Raw genomic sequence first — 21,051 nt, 5'->3', positions numbered from 1 at the left:
GTTCACAACCATCTTCACATATTCTTCCGACGGCAAAGACAAATTACATTTGAACTTGGCTCGCCTGAATCTGGAAAGGAAGCTCATTATAGACTCTCCAGGTAGTTGATGAAGTCTGGAAAGGTCTGCCATGGACACTTCAAGCTCAGCTCTATAGAACTGAGTATGGAATAAATCCTCAAATTGCTGCCAACTTTGAATGGAGTTGGCTGGCAAGTTGGAATACCACCTGAAAGCATACCCAATCAGTGTATTTGGAAACAAGCGTACCTTCAGCCATGGATTGGCTGCTGCTTCTCCACACTGAACAGTGAACCGACTGATATGTTCCAAGGTAGACTATTCGCCCTCTCCATTGAACGTTGCAAACTCTGGAATTCTGAAATTCCTTGGAAATTCAACTTCATCAATGAACTTTGGATAGGGCTTTTTATAAGTTGGCCTTCCACCCCTTCGAGTTAGGCCAAATTCTTGTTGAAGGAATTCTACAAATTGGCCTCTATCAAGTGCCATAGGTTGTGGAGGCTTGTTGTCTGGCCAACCTTGAGGTTGATTAGCCACTTGATGCCCCCCGCTCGCCATAAGCAAGGGGTTGGCATCTGCATAGTTGTTCCTGCCACGGTTCCTTCCTCCTTGGTCAATAAGTGACTCCCTTAGAAAAGGTTGCCCCCCAACCGCCATTGGAATGGCCATAGGTGGCCTTGCTGGAACAGGTGCGGCTGGCTGAATGTTCACAGGTGGAATATTCTGTTGTGCTTGAGGATTGTGGTATGGGCGCAGCTTGTGGAACAGTCATCTGTACCACTGGAGTCGTCACTGGTGCAATTGGAATATAAGTTTGTGCTATTGGAAGGGACTGCACCTGTTGCTGAGTTAGAGGAAGTGGCCCTGCATGTTGCTGAGAGGAACTTCCTTCAACAAACATGGCCGGCCTGCTAACTTGGAAGGCCAACTATTGGGACCCTTCAGAGTTGTTTGGCTGAAGGGCCAACCCTTGGTTTGAGCTTCCAAGGGTCCGTTCCAACATAGACTCGAACCTTTGAAAGATTCGGTCCACTATCTCTTCTAACTTCCGCTCATTAGCAAGAGCGGCTTTTGCATGGTCTTGACTAGCTTTGGATTGATCTTGCGCAACTCTGGCTAAGTCTTGGGCGACTCTAGCTTGGTCTTGCACAAACCTATCTTGTTGCATTGCCATCATGCGGATGTTGTCCATGATAGGTCCATTTGCCATTGTTTGAGCAAATTTTTCCACCGTATCATTTTCATCAGGTGCGAATCGTGAACTTTCCACTGGAAGTTCACTGACTTACATCTCTTCTAGTTCGGCAGGGTATTGGACAGACTTGCCTTGCCTTCTTCCACCGGCCATTGAACAATCTGTCTAGATGTCCCGCCGGGCGTGCCAAGAATGTTCGACTCGTGGAAAAGCGCTAGTTCCACTTTCCAGGTGAGCGGAAAGTAGGAGTAGATGTCGGGCGTGCCAGGAACTGCTGTCGTTCCAAAGTGAGTATCCTAACAACTATCCAGTAGGAAATTGCAGGGATCAGGCGATTGAATGAAGGACTGGAATTACCACCTTCAGGGGTTCTTTTTGCCTTGAAAAAGGGCTTTCGGACTGAACTATGGCTAGTGGAAAGGAAAATGGTATTGAAAGTGCAGGACTTCAAAATAAAGTGCTGGAAAGTAGGAATAATAAGTAAAAGACTTGAATTAAACATATTGAAATTGCATTACATGAATATAAAGATACATGAATGTAAGGAATTGAAGTGCTATTTTGCTGTGTGATTTGAACAGGGTTTACAAACTAGCTCTAAGTGCTCTATTTATAGAGTTTTCCATGCATGCAGCAGCTTGATATGGCAACTTCAGCAACTTCCACATGGACTGACTTCGGACTGCCACGTGTCCCATGATCTTCTAACCTTCTCTAAATGTTGCCAAGTGTAAAACCATATTCCCTCATGATTTATAACTGATAAATAGTGATCTTGGTGGTTGAATGCATGATTGCAAACCTTCTCCCACGTTCTGGAACTGCCAAGATGATGAAAAGTCGACAATTCCAGCAGCAGTTGTAGCAGTAGTTGAGAACTTCCACCTGGAAGGTCCGGATCTTGCCACGTGTCCCATGTCTTCCTTATTCTTCTCATAATGTTGACACGTGTAAGAACATGATGTCCCATGAATTTCAATTTTGAAGGAGTGATTTTGGTGGTTCAGTTCCAATTAAAATCTTCTAGCCACGTTCTAGAACTGCCAAATGGAATGGGCCACGATCTCCTAACTGCCCCTAATTTGTAGGTAAGCTTGCCACGTGTCCACTTGGAAAGTCATGTCTTTCCAACTGCATGTAACTGCCTCCTTCTCTGCCTGCCACATGTCCACTTGGAAATTCATTTCTTTCCAATTACATGTAATTGCTTACCTCTTTGGCTGACACGTGTCCCACGTTTTCCTCATTTTTCTCTGGCAAATGCATCATGTTTTCAACCCACTTTGCTGATTTTTAGCAACCTCCTCACTTAAATAAGGCAAATAGTTGCCTTATTCTTGGAGTGACTCCTACAAACTATGAGATATTATAGGAGTGGAGAAATTGTCATTCTTGATGACTAAGTCAAAAGTACACATGGCTTTTTATATGTTTGCCACGTGTCCACTTGGAAAGTCTACGTCTTTCCAACTGCATATCTTCTACCAAATGGCTTCATCAAATGAAGCCACGTGTTACTTCATGATTACGCTTTTGCATACCACCTTTCCAATTGGAATTGGATACGACAACCTTTCCAACTGAAAAATATTTATGGTGTAATCACAAAGTACTGAGACACTCCTGAGAATGAAGCAATCAAGCAAGATTTTATATAGAGTTTAAGCAGGCAATCTAAAATGGTGGCCTTGCTCCTTTAATTTACCTTGTATAAGTAATGTTTTACTATCTACAAACTGCTTTTGTTTGTTGGATATTTTACATCAACCCATTTTTACATCACCGCACAAGCATTGGGATTCTTGTCACTGAGCAACTGCGGAGGATGGATAGGAATGGGATTCTCGTCGTTGAACAAGTGCCGAGTATGGATTGGATAGTTTCTGATTGGGTAATGTGGTGCACTATCTGATTTTGTAGTGTGTTGGGCGGGGGAACTCAATTTCTTCCTCTCGACCACCTTCCACTGCTGACGCCGCTGGTTGTGGCGTCATTTCCCGGCCGTCCTTCTCTTTGCTCTCCTCCTCTTGTCTGGGCTTCTTGTTTCTCTGAACCATAAAATCAAGAATATATATATATATATATATATATATATACCCATTAAACAAGAAATGAATAACTGAACAAATAAGAAAAGGTAACAGCACTCAATCTACAATTAATAAGACCTACTTTTATAATCTTCAAGATTGAACATAGCAGCAAAGTCATCATTTTGAGCCTGTAAACAGGAATTAAGATCATTTTAGGAACATAAAGTTCTTAAAAGGCATTTTTTTAAATATATAACAGATCAAAAACTACCATTTGAAACCAAATTCTGTTGATCAAGGCAGAAAATGAATGAATAACGGCAACAAAGACAATTCTTGAAGAGTCAATAGAATCAAATTGGGAAAAATAGCTCTTCCTTTCAACACTAAGGATCAATTCGTACAAGAGATAGGTGAGCTGTTTATCCAACCAAGTTCTCAGAAGATGGAACCCCATACTCTGTAAAAGAGGCAAAAAAAATAGTGCAACTCTTCTTATGCCAAGCACAATAGAAGAAAAGGCGAAATTTAAAAACCATGCAAGGCAAAAAAAAAAACACAAAAACCTGAATTTGCATTAACAATTGTTCATGTGCCTCAATATTCTGTGCAATTTCTTCACAAATGTGGTCCGACTTTGCTATCACCTCTCTGCAGAGATCCTCATAAGAGCCATGGAAGTCATCGACTTAGGAGAGATATCACCCTGAAACCAAATATACGATAAGCCTAACCAACTGCATGCTAAAAGAAAGGCAGCACGTACAATAACCGGAATGAAATAATGCACGACGCTTTATAGTTTATATGCATGATGATTTTATTCCATCCATTGTAAAAGTGATGCAGAAAGGCAGGAAATGCACGATGATCCGCAAATACAACCTCAACAGTTTATTTAGGAAAAAGAATCTTGACACAATAAGACGAGGAACCCCCTAAAATTGTATCACATAACCAGATGCCATTTCATTCCGCCTCTTGTTTGGATAGTCATGATGTTTAAGAAGATGTAGAAGCTCAGGAAGAGGCTTCACTCGCTCACAATTTGTCCCACGTTAATAATAAATAATCATTAAATGAGATTCTGTTAAGAATCTTTTGACCAATAATTATTTGCTGGCCCCAACAATAATGAAGTGATTCAAACCAATTCCAGTGAATCTGGATCAAATCCAAAATTATTTTGTAAATTTGGTATCAAAAAAATTTTCACACCAACTGACTAAGAATCTGGATCCTTGCTTGTACTCACTCAGTAATTTTCTATCCAAAATTATGAATTTGGATGCATAGTTCATAGAAACCCAAGGCCGTTTTACCACATTATATCCCAACTTATACACTGTTAATATCCATAGAAGCTGAAAGAACAATAGATCATATAGCATATATATTTGGCCAATAAGTCTCTTATTCAGTATTCGATTAATTGGACAAATATATTGACACAGTAACTGCATCAAAGGCTACAAATCTAGGACACCCTATGCTTCTTGATGGATTCTAATCATCAAAGATCATGAAGAATATTTTATTACGAAGAAACGAGACATTTTGTAAAACAAAATTATATATGTGCAAGAGTGGACAAGATGCCCAACCAATAAAGCAAGACAAACTAGTCAAAAGAATAACCCAAAAACTCCATAATCAAGGGAGCCATTTGATGTCCTCCAGCAAATCCAAGGGATGCAAATACGTAAACCCCCTCTAAGCCAAGAAATCCATCATGCCAAAGCCCAAACTATAGAGGCATAAAGGAAGAAATCCACTGCGGCCAATGCATCCCATTACAATTTCTTCTCTGTCATAATCAAATGCCTTAAATGATGATATAAATTACAAATTAAAAAAAAAAAAAAATAGAAAAGAAAAATGTTGCCTCAAACAATCAACATGTATCAATCACGTCAATTGTTGGATAAAAGTAAATGATTTATAGGCACCGAGGGGGCACATCCTATGCACATTAGAATTAGGGATGCAATGTGACTCGACATATGAAACAAACTGCCCCGCACAAGGCCTGAAGTTGGGTAGCGGATAATATGGAGGAATAATTCAAAATCTACTCAAGTTTGTGGTGGGGTTCTATATTTGATCGAACCTAACCCAATCTGCATGAATGTTCTCAAATACAAAAACATTTCGGTTAACATTGATTCAGAGTGAAAAGTATGGCACATAATTCCTCTGCAAAAAGCTTCATCTCTTGCCAAGTAAAAATACTAATTCAAATGAGCATGTCTTTCTCCCACATGATAAAATCATATGTTTAATTTGGTTCACATTCATGCATGCTCATACACGTTGGCATCTTGCCAATATTTTTTTGCCATCTCATCATCTTATTCAGAATTCTAAATATCATATGCATCAATAAAAACCCACCTCTTCGTGAGTAAAATTCTGCGCTATCCATCTCTCTCACAACTCCAAATTAAGGTTTAGGACAGATTTGGTAGCTATTTTTAATCTAGAACAAGTTCAAGGAAGGCAGCCGGAGATGGTATTGCAGTGATGGATATGAGGATTTAGCAGTTTAATGGAATGATGACTGAGATGGTGGTTTCTCAGTGTGCTCTCTCTCTATACACACACACCTCTATTTGAAAAAAGTGCAGATATAAATCTCATGGAATTGGAGTCCCTTCTTCTTCTTCCTTTTTTTTTTTTTTTTTTTTTTTTTTTTTTTGTGGCCTTGTACCCATGCTACAACAATAAAATTATAAATAAACTATACACACCTTCCTCTTCATCTCTTTAAGCATATCTTCGAAACGTACCTGTTGAGCACAAAGAGTCTCTATCTGCCTCTGCAAATATAACAAAGCAAGATTGAAGGAACTATCTGTGCATGGTACTTAATCACATGAAATAATGTAACTTTGCTGACAATGAAAGTAAGAATAACCTTTCCAAATAATAATAATGATGATGATCGCAATTAACAAAAATGAAGTGAAGAAAAGGATCATACATTTCATCCATTTTCTCATTTATTCACTAATTTGTAAGAACTATTACCCAATATATCCTCCTATGAACATTTTTATTTATTTATTTTTTTTCCCTGAATTTAACAATTTTATTTAGTTCATTCAACTAATAATATAGCAACTCAGAAGAACAACTGAACAAATACTGAAAACTCTAAGCAGTAAGACCTACTAACGATGTAGCAACACTCCCGGTATGTATAATAGACAAAGACATAACCACAGCTTTTTTAGTATCTACTCTACTTTCCAGATGGAAGGTCGAGGGTTCGGGTTGGAAATTGTGGTGCATGAATCTTTTACTTACCAAAAAAAAAGGTGATGAAATGGACAGTAAAGTCAAAACTAGTTAATTATAACATCAAAAACTTTTTGACATGTGACATGTTCAAATTGCTTTTAGTAACATAATAAATTTAGTTACGCATTCCTCAACTAGCTTAGGGAAGTTTCTGTTCAATGTTGAAAAATATTGGAAGCTAGTTCTAACACAAATTTTCATACTTAATCGAGCGCAAAGGGGCATGTCATGTGCATGAAACACTTCATTAGTAACAGGCATCTGTGCACATACGCAAGTTTTCTTTACAGTTGATAACTTGGTCTTCCAAATGTTGATAAGCCATACCAATCCACCAGTCAACAAGCAAACTTATTGCAACAAAACTTTGTAGCGGTGTTTCCAAGTTGGGTAAAGTTTTGACACATGAGCATATAACAATAAATTTCTTTTTTATTTCATATTTGAATACATTACCGTATTTGATTTTTGTAAAGAGTTAGCAAAATGCACAAGGCTCCTGCCATTGTAGGGTATAGGAAGGATCGGATGCACCCAAACCTTATCTGTACATAGAGGTTGTTTCCCGACCATATTTGGTTTTTGTACAAGACAATATCCGACAATTGTCATTAAGAAAATTTGTCCCAACAGTATTGTGAGTAACACACTTGGTTATATTTTCAAACAAGTAGTGATGCCCTTCTAACATGCCTATATTCAGTCCAATAGAATTTCCACAAATTATAGTAAACATTTGTTATCTAAAATTCAAATCTCTAGCATTGATGCAAAATTTACAAAATAGTCCTTTAGTTTCAAAATCCATACTTTCAACCTCAAGATAACGATCATTGCTTGGTACAATGGTAAAACTCAAGATGACAAGCATGAAGATGCAAATCCCAGTCTTAGAAGAGCAACTTTATGTGAAATAATGAGAAAGGTTGATCTAGTTTGAATCTTTTTCTCCCATCATCCCACATAGGATAACGAACATGTTACATTGAAATAAGACTATGTCCATTATCACTCTTATTATACAATTTCTACATTCAATGCATAACAATAAAGAATCTAACATACACATTAATTTCTTAAGTGTAATTATTAATAAGATCACTAGATCATGTGAGTCTAGCCATTACGAAAACAGCCAAGCAATGTAATTCAAGGCATCCTTCAACAAAAACAGAGAGAAGGAACTGCCATTCATGTGCATTGAAGTTTAATTACAAAGAATCATGCCACCATCACGACCAGTGATTTAGATTTAAAAAAACACCCATATTAAAATATATGTCATGTAGGCTGGTTATTTTAAATCCATTTGTTAATTCAACGAAAGCAGAGAGAAGGAACTGCCATTCATATACATTGAAGTTTAATTACAAATAATCAAGCCACCATCATGTTCAGTGTTTTAGATTAAAAAAAAAAAAAAAAATTAAAATATGTCATGTAGGCTAGTTATTTTAAGTCCATTTGTTAATTCAATAAAAGCAGAGAGAAGGAACTGCCATTCATATACATTGAAGTTTAATTACAAATAATCATGCCACCATCATGTCCAGTGTTTTAGATTAAAAAAAAAATTAATTAATTAAAATATATGTCATGTAGGCTGGTTATTGCAAGTCCATTTGTTAATGTGTGTGAAAGCCAATTGTCATTTTGGATTGCGAAATTATCTTTAAGAAAATATTATGAAACCTGTCCATCTTTTCATTTTATTAGAGCATGGTACAAAGAAATACAAAAAATAAGAATAGTTTAGATACACGTGTTAGGTCAATGTAAAACATAGGAAATGAAAGGTATAGAAGTATTATCATTATGTAAAAGATACTGCTGCAGGAAAAAAGTAACACGAGTTTAATACATAGACACAGAGGGCATATCACAGCATTAATTTATCAAAACAAAATAAAAGGAGTATGTCAGTGTAACTCGTAAGATATATCAACTTTGAAAGAGTAAAAACCATTACTAATACACCAACAGCTAGCATGCCCATGATGGCAGAGCAAAGAATACTTTAACAATCGAGAAAATAAAACAACTGAATTTATACTATGAAAGATATATATATATATATATATCCTGACAATGTGATGCAAGTAAACAAAAAACTGTAGCATTGAAATTGGAAAGGGGCTTTACATGCAGAAAAAGAAAATAGAAAGAGCAAAAAGCTAATTATTTTACTCATAAAACAAATTCGCAAGAACAGAGAGATGAACTTACCAAACTCTGCTTCAGGGCCCCCATTTTAGCATCTTCATTGGCATCCAAAGACATTATAGGCCTTGCCAATGTCGGTAGGGCAGCTTCCATCTGGTAAAGAACACAAAACAATGCATCTTATAAAGTTAAATTACTAATCCTCCTATAGAAAGTAATTTTGAAAACACTTAATCGATTGACAATTTAACGCGGGGAAAAGGGAAAGCTTAATGAAGCAGTCCACATCTAAACAAGTTAATGTTGTAACGCAGGAGAAAAAATCACTGAATCAAATAACTTATTGCCAAGACTGAAAAATAATAATAATAATAATAAAATAAAATAAAATCCTAACAACCTGTTGAATGACTCTCATTGACAATGATACAAATAATTTCCCAAAAGAACATAGTGCAAAACGAGTCCCTCAACTCCATAGGTCTCCCATCATAGCAAAACGAGTCCCTCAACTCCATAGTTCTCCCATCATATAAAGAAGTAGAAAAAAATAAAAATCAACACTAATAACAATGCTAATAACATGTCCATTGATATCCTGTAAATATATAAAACAAAAACCAGAGAGGGTAATGTTATTCACACCCTACGTTGCTTCATTCAAAAAGAAAACGACATAATTACCCATCAAAAAAACCATTCACTCCACAATTATTAGAAAAAATATTTTGAGGGGCAATTTTGTCATTTCATTTATTAATCAAGTGGAGGAAAATCGAGTGTTAATATATTTCCCAACCAGAAAATCTAAATTTGAAAAAAAGAAAACAAATATATATATATATATATATATATATATTACCATGCATTTCATACGAGCTTTTTGTGGTTCTGTCAGGAACAAGACTTGAAAACATCTTCTCCATGCTTGCATCCAGCACATCATTCATCGGCAGAGACTTTACTACTGAAAGTGCTGGAAGAGGTGCTAAAGAGCTGACTGCAGGAATCCTCTTTCCGTAAACTCTATAATTATCCTTCGCAGCCCTCCCCGGGATTCAATTTAGAATGGTTTCCAACTTATTCATTGTGTCCAAAGGCTGCAGGTTTCGATTTAGAGTGGCTTCCAACTTATTCATTGCATCCAAAAGCTGTTGTGCAGCCCCCTTTGAGGATGACTTCTTTGCCTCAGATAAAGCATGAATTCCACACTTTAACCGTGCAATTTCCTCAGCAATCTCTTCTTTCTCATGCAGCTTTAAACTACATCTATGGCATGCCTCAGCAAAATACAACGCTGCCTTAAGTTGGACGTGTGTTGTCCACCTCTTGTCAAAAAGCTAGATGAGGGGTGCAACATTCAACGCTGCCAAAGCTTCCTCATAATAGAGCCCAACCTGTGATCACACCATTTTTAAAGTATTTTGGATATAATTTAAATTTTAAATTGTAACCAAACAAAAATCATATAAACGAATGAAATCAGAACGGGAGCAGAATCACTCGTGCCATAAACTTATCATTTAGGAATCCTTTTGCATTTCTTATAGGAGTTGTTCTTGGTGTTCTATGAAACAAAGAATCTCTGTTAAACAAAATTTGCTATATTATTATTTTCACCACAACCAATTTTATACAATCCAGACCTTCAAAGGCAAGGTTTGGGTCCCTAAAGCTTAGAGGCAAACAGAGGAAAATCCATCTATTAACTCCTGCTTCACCTCTATCTCATACTCAAGATCAAGCTGGTCCCACTTTTCCTAGTGCAAATCCATCTATTTACTGTGATTCTACTACCATCCCTACCCTCCAAACTATAGCAAAAATTTGTTATAAACAACTTTATAAATAAATAAATAAATAATAGTATTCCAAAACAACAATACCACCTAACCTGCCTACAGATTTTGGCAGAGAAACCATAAGTGCTCCCCTTGGCAATCACATACTCAAACATACACTCCTGTGCTTGCGCCAGCATAAGCCTCTCCAACATCCCCGCACACTCAACCGAAACATCCACGGTGGCCGAACTCCCCATCGAGGCATTGTCCCTCAAGAACGCAAATGCCCCCGCCGCCGCCATAAACGAGTGCACGGCCTGCCGGCTCCCCTCAGTGGACGACTTGTCAAAGGACAACGCAATCTCGCCGTGCACCACGCCAATATTGAAAAGAACCGCAGCTTTTTCTATGTTTATATTCTGCTGCGAGGCCTTGTGATTTTCATTGAAGGCGTCATGCCAAGTGAACGTGATGGCATTCAGGTGTTGCTTATCTGGTGAGATCGGGAATCGAGACTCAACCGCGGAGAGGGCTTTGTAGTAATTTTGCAGCAGGTCGCGGCAGCCTTTGAGAGAGTCAGTGGTGGCGCTTTCGATATCGGAGCGCATTTGCTTTAGGGTTCCGAGCTCTTCTTCAAGTTTTTGTGCCATGCTTTCGGAATAATTGAATACAATATAGATGCGGAGCGGACGGTAGAGATCCACGGACACCATCTTCTTCTTGGAGATAGCAAGCATGGTATTCTTGGCCGGCAACAGCGTCGGAACCGTCATGATCGGAGATTTGGTGGATCACAGTACTGAAAACGTGAAACAACTTTTCTTTACAGTTGATAACAGAACACCACCATATTAAAATATGTTATGTCATGTAGGCTGATTATTATAAGTCCATTGGTTAATGTGTGTGAAAGCCAATCATCATTTTTTATTGCAAAATCATATTTAAGAAAAGATTACGAAACTTGTCCATCTTCTCATTTTATTATAACATGGTACAAAGAAATACAAAAAATGCGAATAGTTTAGATAAAAGTCATAGATTAATGTAGAACATAGGAAATGAAAGGTATAGAAGTATTAACATCATATAAAACACAATGTTACAGGAAAAAAGTAACACGGGTTTAATACATAGACACATAGGACATATCACAGCTGGGCAGAAGAGATGAATTTATTAAAACAAAATAAAAGGAGTATGTCATCGTAGCTCGTAAGATATATCAACTTCGAAAGAGTAAGAACCATCACTAATACACCAACAGCTAGGTAGCCCTTGCCCCCCAAGTTATATTAAAATTTTAAATTTAAGCATGTCTATGATGGCAGAGAAAAGAATGTACTTTAACAATCCAAAAAATAAAATTGTTGAATTTTTACAATGAAAGATTTACGCATATATATTCTGACAATGTGATGCAAGTAAACAAGAAACAGTAGCATTGAAATTGGAAAGGGACTTTACATGCAGAAAAAAAATAAAAATAAAAATAAAAATAGGAAGAGCAAAAAGCTAATTATTATACTCGGAAAACAAATTTGCAAAATAATGTTGCAGTTTATAGTCTCAAAGGATGAAATTACCACTCTCTGCTTCATGGCCCCCACTATAGCATCTTCATTGGCATCCAATGTCAGTAGGGCAGCTTCTATCTGGTAAATAACATATCACAATGCATATTGTAAAGTAACAGAGTAGAGAGAACATTCAATGGAGGCTATATTATTTCACCATCTTCAAACCTAACGAAATAGGGACAACATACACAAACACAAACTTAAGAAAGGCCTAATTACAGAATGGCCACTAACTATACATAATTACAATTTGGCCCAACATAAATATATATATATATATATACATAATTGTTCTAATACATATAAAAAAGTTAAATTACTAATCCTCACACAGAAAGTAATTTTGAAAAAAATTAATCGATTAACAATTTAACACGGGGAAAAGGGAAACTTAATAAAGCAGTCCACATCTAAACAAGCTAATGTTGTAGGACAGGAGAATAAATTACTGAATCAAGTAGCTTGTTGCCAAGACCCAGGAAAAAAAAAAAATAATCAAACAATCTGTTGAACGACCATGTCTGATTGACAATAATACAAATAATTTCTCAAAAGAAGATAGTTAAAAGCAAGGAGCGACCAAAATGAGTCCCTTAACTCCATAGGTCTCCCATGATCCCAACATATAAAGAAGTAGAAAAACCAAGTGATGAAACAAAAATCAACACTCGTAACAATGCTAATATCATGTTAATTGATATTCTGTAAGTATATATTTTTTTTGATAAGTAATATCCTGTAAATATATAAAACAAAAACCATAGAGGGTAATGTTATTCACTCCTTACATTGCTTCATTCGGACTGCACTTACTTGTTTTAGAAAAGAAAACGACTTAATTACCTCTTTTGCACTGTTGTCACGAACAAGACTTGAAAACATCTTCTCTGTGCTCACATCAAAGACATTGTTCATTGGCAGAGACTTAACAACAGAAAAGGCTGGAAGAGGCGCTAAAGAGCTGGCTGCAGGAACCCTCTTTAGGTAAACTCTATTATTCTCCTTCACAGCCCTCTCCAGGTTTCGATTTAGAGCGGCTTCCAACTTAATCATTGCATCCAAAAGCTGCTGTGCAGTCCCCTTTGAGGATGACTTCTTTGCCTTGGATAAAGCAGTAATTCCACACTTCAACCGTGCAATTTCCTCAGCAATCTCTTCTTTCTCATGCAGCTCTAAACTATATCTATAGCATGCTTCAGCATGAAACAAGGCCACTTTCAACTTGACATGTGTTATCCACATCTGGTCAAAATGTTGGTTGAGAGGTGCAACATTCAGCGCCGCCAAAGCTTCCTCATAATAGAGCCCAACCTGTGATCACACCCATTTTAAAGCATTTTGGATATAATTTGAAAGGATAATATTTAAAAGAAAAAACATCAAAAAGAGTGAATGATGCAGCACCTCCCTGATCCAATAATGCGTTAAATATGTATAAGCACCAAGTGACCATAGCCAACCCAAATGAGTAGCAGCCCACATATTTGAACTACCAAAATGAAAGCTTGGCTCCATCTTCTGTATTTTTTCTTTTTTCTCATTCCAATTAAAACAAGTACGTACTAGCCTTAAGCTGTGTTAATCCTTTTTCAACATTTAGACAAACCTCCAAAATATTTTCTCATTGCATTACAGTAAATTCATCCAAACTCTATCTGAGAGCATGTATATAATACTAAACTTGTCCGTCTGTTATTTCAAATCCGCTATGACTGTAGTTTTTTATTTCAAAACAATCTTTATACATTAGAAACGAGCCTCATCTTGGTAGAACCCACAACAACAAACATATTGATTTTAGAAATGGGGTAAAATAATGCCATATGACAATGAGGTAATTGACAGATTCAAGGAAAAATTCATGTGTATAATCATATTTCATATGAAAGTATAAAACTAATCACACGGTTTGCTTGTATATTAATGTTCCTGTAAAACCCACAACACCATGTCCATAACTCCCATCCCTCTCATAAAAAATCCCCAATTCATTGGCATGACTGAACCTTAGGGTTTCAAATTCCAAACCAAACATATTGATTTTAGAATCTTAGTGCCTATGAAGTTAGAATGCCATACCTAGCCCAAATTTACGAGTACATAATCAGGAAAAACACACAAATATATTTTTTTTTTGATAAGTGGGAAAAACACACAAATATTAAATGCAAAATTTTTAGTGGTGGTTGCGTTATATATTTTAATTCATTCTAAGTAGAATCAAACAGCAGTTTGGAATCTCTCGGCTCTATCACTGATGGACCAAAAGTTCATTACGCAGCATGAGAAAAAAAAAAAAAAAAAAATCAAATTTAACTCTCCACTAAAACATTCGCAAGCTGAAGCAATTAAAGAAAACCACTACAATGCAAAACAACAAGTACTAACCTGCCTAGAGATTTTTGCAGAGACACCAGGAGTGCTCCCCTTTGCAATTGTAGTCTCAAACATACACTCTTGCGCTTGCGCCAGCATAAGCCTCTCCAACATCCCCGCACATTCAAATGAAACAACCACAGTCGTCGAACCGCCCATCAACGCATTGTCCCTCAAGAACGCAAACACCCCGGCGGCCACCATATACGAGTGAAAAGCTTGGCGCCTCCCCTCGATCAACGACCGGTCAAAAGACAACCCAATCTGACTTTGTACAGCGCCGAGATTGAACAGCACAGCAGCTTTCTCTAAATGTAAGCTCTGCTGCAACGCCTTCTGCTTGTTCTTGAAGGAGTCGTGCCAAGTGAACGTGATGGCGTCGACGGGATTGTTATGTGGTGAGTTCGGGAACCAACACTCGACGGTGACAAGGGCCTTGTAGTAATTTTGCAGAAGGTTGCGACACGCGGAAAGAGAGTTGGCGGCACATTCAAGCTCGAAGAGCATTTGCTTTAGGGTTTGGAGGTCCTGTTCCACAATCTTGGCCTCGCCTTCAGAGTAATTGAAGACGATGTAGCTGCGGAGCAGACCGTAGAGATTGCTAGACACAGTCTTCTTCTCGTCGATGGCAAGCATGTGATTGGAGATTCGATGGATCACAGGGCTGAAATTGAGATTGACTTTAAAAAAAAGAAAAGAAAAAGAAGATGGAAAAGACGATCAAATTGATGATCACAGAAATTTCAATGTATTACAGTTCATACACATATTGTATTAAAAAAAGATACCAAGGACTTGCTTGGATCAGTTTCCAGAAACAGTTTTCGAATGCTAAAAAATAGAAATTTAAGTTGATTACATTTAAACGAGCACATCACTCCATATTATAGGTTCAGATTGGTAGTACTTAAACAGTTTTCGAATACTTATAAATATAGTAGAAATTTAAGTTGATTACATTGAAATGAGCATATCACTGCATATTATAGGTTCAGATTGATAGTACTTGATAAGACAAACTGAAAATAAAAGATAACCTAATGAACCACAATATATACACACACACACACACACACTTGAGATAAGAATGCTAATGAAACTCTTTCATCTTCACAACTTCTGTAAAAAGCACAAGTGTTCTGTTATTCAGAATATATATATATATATATACACACACACACATTTAATAGGATTATTGGAGAGAAAGTGTGTGAGGAAGAAAAAATCAAAATAATGATGTAAACACCCAACACGCTTTGATAGGAAAGTGTTATGAGAGAAATAGTAATAAAAACAAAATAAAATATTAAACCAATAAAAATCAAGATTACAATTCCCCAACAGACCGGCACACACAAAATAATAATAATAATAATAATATGGGGATATTGTGATTTTGATTTTTATAGGCTAATATTTTTTAATATTTTGTTTTGTTTTGCTTTTATTATTTTTTTTTTCTCACTTTTTTTTTCCCAAATGATCCCATTTGATCACAATTTCCTATCAAATTCTTTAGAAGTTGTGTGTTGAGTGATTGCATCATTATTTTTTAGTTTTTCCGTCACCACACACTCTCATTATACTAAATAACATAAAACTTAGGATATTTAATGAATGTGAAAGTGCATACAAAAAAATAAGATAAGATGGAATATGCATATGCTAGGTGACAGTGTGCATGTGGGTGCCAAATATATCTGAAGTCATACTACCTCCGTCACATATTAGATGTCCACCTCGAAAAGTTTGACTCACAAAAGATAAGATAGAATATGCATATGCTAGGTGACAGTGTGCATGTGGGTGCCAAAGATATCTAAAGTCATATCCCATATTAGACGTCCACATTGTGTATGTTCGCGATTGCCCTATGGCGAACGACTATTGGAATCTTATTGTTGGGTTGTTTGGCATGTGTTGGGTAATGCCATGATCTACTAAAGAATTAATCCATGTTTGGAGAGGATGTCGAGTGAGAAGAGAAGTTCGCGATTTCTGGAGAATTGTCCCACATTGTGTATAGTGGTGCATTTGGAAGGAGAGAAATAGCAGAATGTTAGAAGGGAAAGAGTCGCCTATGGCAATGGTCAAACTTTACATTCTTCATTCTCTTTTCAATTATGTGAAGAGGAGCTTTTGTTCCTCTTCTAATGATTTAATTACTTTCTTGGATTCTTTGGGGCCTTAGTCCGGGTTCCACTTTTGTAATTAGGACGCGTTCCCCTCTTGAACACCTTTTTTAATATTATTTTTACTTATCAAAAAATATATATATTAGACGTTCACTTCAAAAACTTTGACTCACAAAAGATAAGATGGAATATGCATATGCTAGGTGACAGTGTGCATGTGGGTGCCAAAGCACCCACATGCACACTGTCACCTAGCATATGCATATTCCATCTTATCTTTTGTGAGTCAAAGTTTTCGAGGTGAACATCTAACATAGGATGTTTATGACTTTAGATATCTTTGGCACCCACATGCACATTGTCACCTAGCATATGCATACTCCATCTTATCTTTTATGAGTCAAAGTTTTCGAGGTGGACATCTAATATGGGACAAAGGTAGTATGACTTTAGATATCTTTGGCACCCACATGCACACTATCGCCTAACATATGCATATTCCATCTTATCTTATTATTTTGTATGCACTTTCACATTCTTACATTCTTTACATATCCTATGTGAGTCAAAGTTTTCGAAGTGAACATCTAATATGGTACGGAGGTAATATTTATTTTACTACATATTTGACTAAAAATAATCTCAAATGACTCAAAGATAAAAGGTGGCAGTGAGTCAAAGTTTTCGACGTGGACAACTAATATGGGACAAAGTGAGTAATAGATTACTCACCCAATAGTAATATTATTTGATACTTCAATAAAAATAAAATAAAAAATAAGATGAATTGAACAAAATCACTCATAATAGATTACTCACTCCATATTAATATTATTTGATCAGATCGCCTGCAACCAATATGTGGCATAGGGGTTACATCTCATACAAAAGTTAATAGTATACCACTTTTACGAATAGTAGAAGTAATGCTGCTTCTCTTCTGACCCTTTATCATGAATGATCCACGCGCTCCCTGCTGCAGTTTAACAAACCGCTCCATAATAGATGTTATATTGATCTATTAAAAAAAATAATATAAAAAAAAATAAGGGATTAAAACAAAATTTCAATAAATTCAAATGTGTAGTAAAATAAATTTTTAACAAATTCTACTTAATAAAAGTGATTAATAATCAATAAACAATGAAAAGATTTTTAGTTTAAATAAAAGGAAATTAAATTTAAAAATAAAGCATTGGAGACAATAATCATGACCAATGAAAAGATTTTTAGGCTAAATAACAAGAAATAAAATTCAAAAATAAAAAATTGAACAAAATCATAATACAATCAATCATATTTATTTTATTAAAATCAATGGAGAAAATAGATTGGAGAGAGGGAGAGCATGTACCGGGCGACAAGAAGAGGAAGAGGCCTGAAGTGAATTAGGTACGGGATCCTAAAGTTAATATTTTTAAGAATAAGGGCCAATTGCCAAAAAAAAAAAAAAACCCTTATGAAGTGTTTTAGCCAAAAAAAAAAAAAAGACTCAATGAGGGGTATTTTAACTGAAGGTAGTTTAAGGGGTTATGTTTTGGACAAAATACCCCTTAAACAGTCAATTGGTCACCACCACCATCAAGGCGCGTCTTTACCATGTCGTCTTCTCCAACCATCTTCAGTCCCCGAAACGAGCCTCGCCAATCAAGTTGATGAACTACTCTGGACCAAATAATTTGAAACCAGTGGCCTTTGAAATTAGTGTCAAATCATAGAATAAAAAATTACACCCAAACCAATTGCCGGAACCCATAAAAATTATGTAAAGCTATGATATTCATTCATTTCTTTGTTATTTTTCTTTGTTGGTGCTTGCAAATTTTCTGATACACTGATCTAAATTATGAAAACTAAATGAACTAAATCAGTTAACGAAAAAACTAGAAATAAAAATCAATTAAACAGGAAGTAAAATAAAACTAAAAAATTGAAGTGGAATTTACATTCCATTTCCAAAAAAATTCAAAACCCATTACCACAATTGAATAGAATTACAAAATATATAGACAAATAATAATAATAATAATAATAATAATAATAATAATAAGGGTAAAGTGCAAATAACCCCCCTGAACTATGGGGAAATTTGCAACTAACCCCCTGAACTACCAAAAATGCAAAAAACCCCTCAAACTATACAAAAAAGTTACAGATCACCCCATCCGGTGACCGGCCGTCCAAAAATGAGCGCGTGATTCACACGCGACAGACAAATTAAGTTTTTTGGACAATAATGCCCTTCTATATATGAAAATACCAAATTATCCTATAACCACCACCACCGTCGTCTACGACCACCACCACCTTCTGCAACCACCAACATAACCACCACCACCGTCCGCAACCACCAACATAACCACCACGAAACCCTCCTGAACTCATGCCAAAACACACCGTTAAACGAAATCAAACCCACCACCATCACTACCACCTCCATCGGCATCTCAACGGCACACCACCAAACCCAATCGAACCAGTACACAAACCCACAGCCACCACCCCAATCCCGCCACCACCATCACCCGTCATCACCAACCACAGCCTAACCTTCTCTCCATCAAACCCATCACACACCGTGAAACCAAACCCCCACTAACCCACTGCCATCACCCCCTTCAATCACAATCTCTGGTTCTCCCTCGGGAACGAAGGCGGTATGGAACTGCTACTCGGTGGCGTCGAATTCCGGTCTGATAGCGGAGCACTAGTATGGGCGGCGATGGATCCGTATGCGAGCAACGAAGCTTTCAATTGCAGCAACGGCGATCTGTTCAAGTGGAAGCACTTGTGGAGAATGATTGCGGAGTAATTTGGGGTCGATGAAAACGAGAAGTGGGTGACCGTCCCGATCGGAACAGGGAGGTTGGTGGATGAGGCGAAGCTCGGCCGCTGTGCAGCTAAGCCGCAACCAGCCCATCGCCGCGAGTTAACCATGGCCGAACCAGCCCATTGCCGTTCAGCCCACCTTGCTCGCCGGTCCTCTCCACCATCCGAGCTCGTTCCAGCTGTCACCGCAAGAGACGGTGGCGGGGCAGGCGCAGGAGATGACGGCAGCGAGATCCCAGCGGCGATGAGGATGATTTGGGTTTTGACGCGTCGACTCCGCATCGTCACCATAATCGCCGACTTACCTCCTCTTCCGTCACCATAATCGCCGCCGCCGCCACCATCTTTTTCCTTCATTTTCTTCATGATTCAATCTCCAGCCTGATGCTTCTCTCTCTCTTCAATCTCCAATGTTATATATATATATAAACACATATATATAAATTCAGTTTAAAACCAGAAATATATATATATATATATATATATATATGTTTATTTATTATTTTATTTCTTTATATATATATATATAATCATAAGGGCAATTCAGACTTTTTATTTTTCCGGTTAAGTCGGTCACCGGAATGGACTGAAATGCAACAAATTCATAGTTTAGGGGGTTTTTTTTAGTTTAGGGGGGTTAGTTGCAATTTGTCAATAGTACAGGGGGGTTATTTGCACTTTACCCTAATAATAATAATAATAAGAGAGAAATTTGGACATACGATCAGCAGCGGAGGTTTTGAGCTGTTCGAGAGCAAGAGGCTAGAAGAAGAAGCCGAGTTGGTGTCGATCTTGTCAGAGGTCTGAACCGATACATCAGAAGCAACCTCAGACCTGATAGTGGGGTTGAAAAAAGCCCACCCTCTTTGAATTAGGGTTCTTCTGGTCCGAGTGGGTTTGCAGAACACCCCAATTTGAGACGGCGACGACCTCGTTGAGGAAGTGTTGCCGAGGAGGAGAGTCTCGAGCTTGGCCCCTGCAAAAGCACTTGAAACCGCCATATCCAGAAATGCTATCAAAACCAGAGGACAAGGTTTCTAGAGAGAGAATTTTGAGGGGAGAGAAAGGATGACAGGAGGGAAGAGAAGGGTGTATGGGGATGGGGGTGCTCTGAGAGGATGGTTTGATCTTTTGAAGGACTCAAAGGGAGGTGTGCTGTCTGTTTGATTGGTTTTATTTTTAGTTATTATTGTTTGGGTGAAGGGTGGGAGAATGGGGTTACGTGGGAAAGTAGTGACCCAGTATGATTTTTTTTGTTTTTGGTTAATTACAACGGACACTCTTGAAGTATAACTTGATCATTTTTTTGAATAAGACACTCCTTGATTTGATTGACATTATTACTTTTTGATTCATTCAATTACCAATTTATTCAATATAATTTTTTTTTATTAACCAAAATACCCTAGAAATCCTACTCATACCAATTCATACCCACCACCATCATTTCACAGACAGCCCTACCATAGTCGCCACTGGTCGAAATAAAGCTATCAAGTATCACAAAATACAAAATAGATCAACTCCTAGTCTCTCTTTGTATAACCCACAATCCATCTTCTTCCCCAAATTCACTTTCCCCAAATTCTTGTAATCTATCTTCTTCCTATATATATGTGTATATAGATT

At 37.2% G+C, this 21,051-nt stretch overlaps 1 pseudogene; it reads right to left on the bottom strand.

The window, feature by feature from the left end:
- Positions 1-2,849: 2,849 nt before the first annotated feature.
- LOC132304626 (vacuolar-sorting protein BRO1-like) lies at positions 2,850-20,708 on the bottom strand (annotated as a pseudogene).
- Positions 20,709-21,051: the final 343 nt, after the last annotated feature.

Source organism: Cornus florida, unplaced genomic scaffold (genome assembly GCF_030987335.1).
Source record: "Cornus florida cultivar Cherokee Brave unplaced genomic scaffold, ASM3098733v1 CherokeeBrave_3.0.0_Hap2_Chr04, whole genome shotgun sequence".
In the NCBI taxonomy this organism is placed as follows: Eukaryota; Viridiplantae; Streptophyta; class Magnoliopsida; order Cornales; family Cornaceae; genus Cornus; species Cornus florida.
Note: the sequence above shows the minus strand (reverse complement) of the source record. Positions and strands in the feature narration are given on the sequence as shown.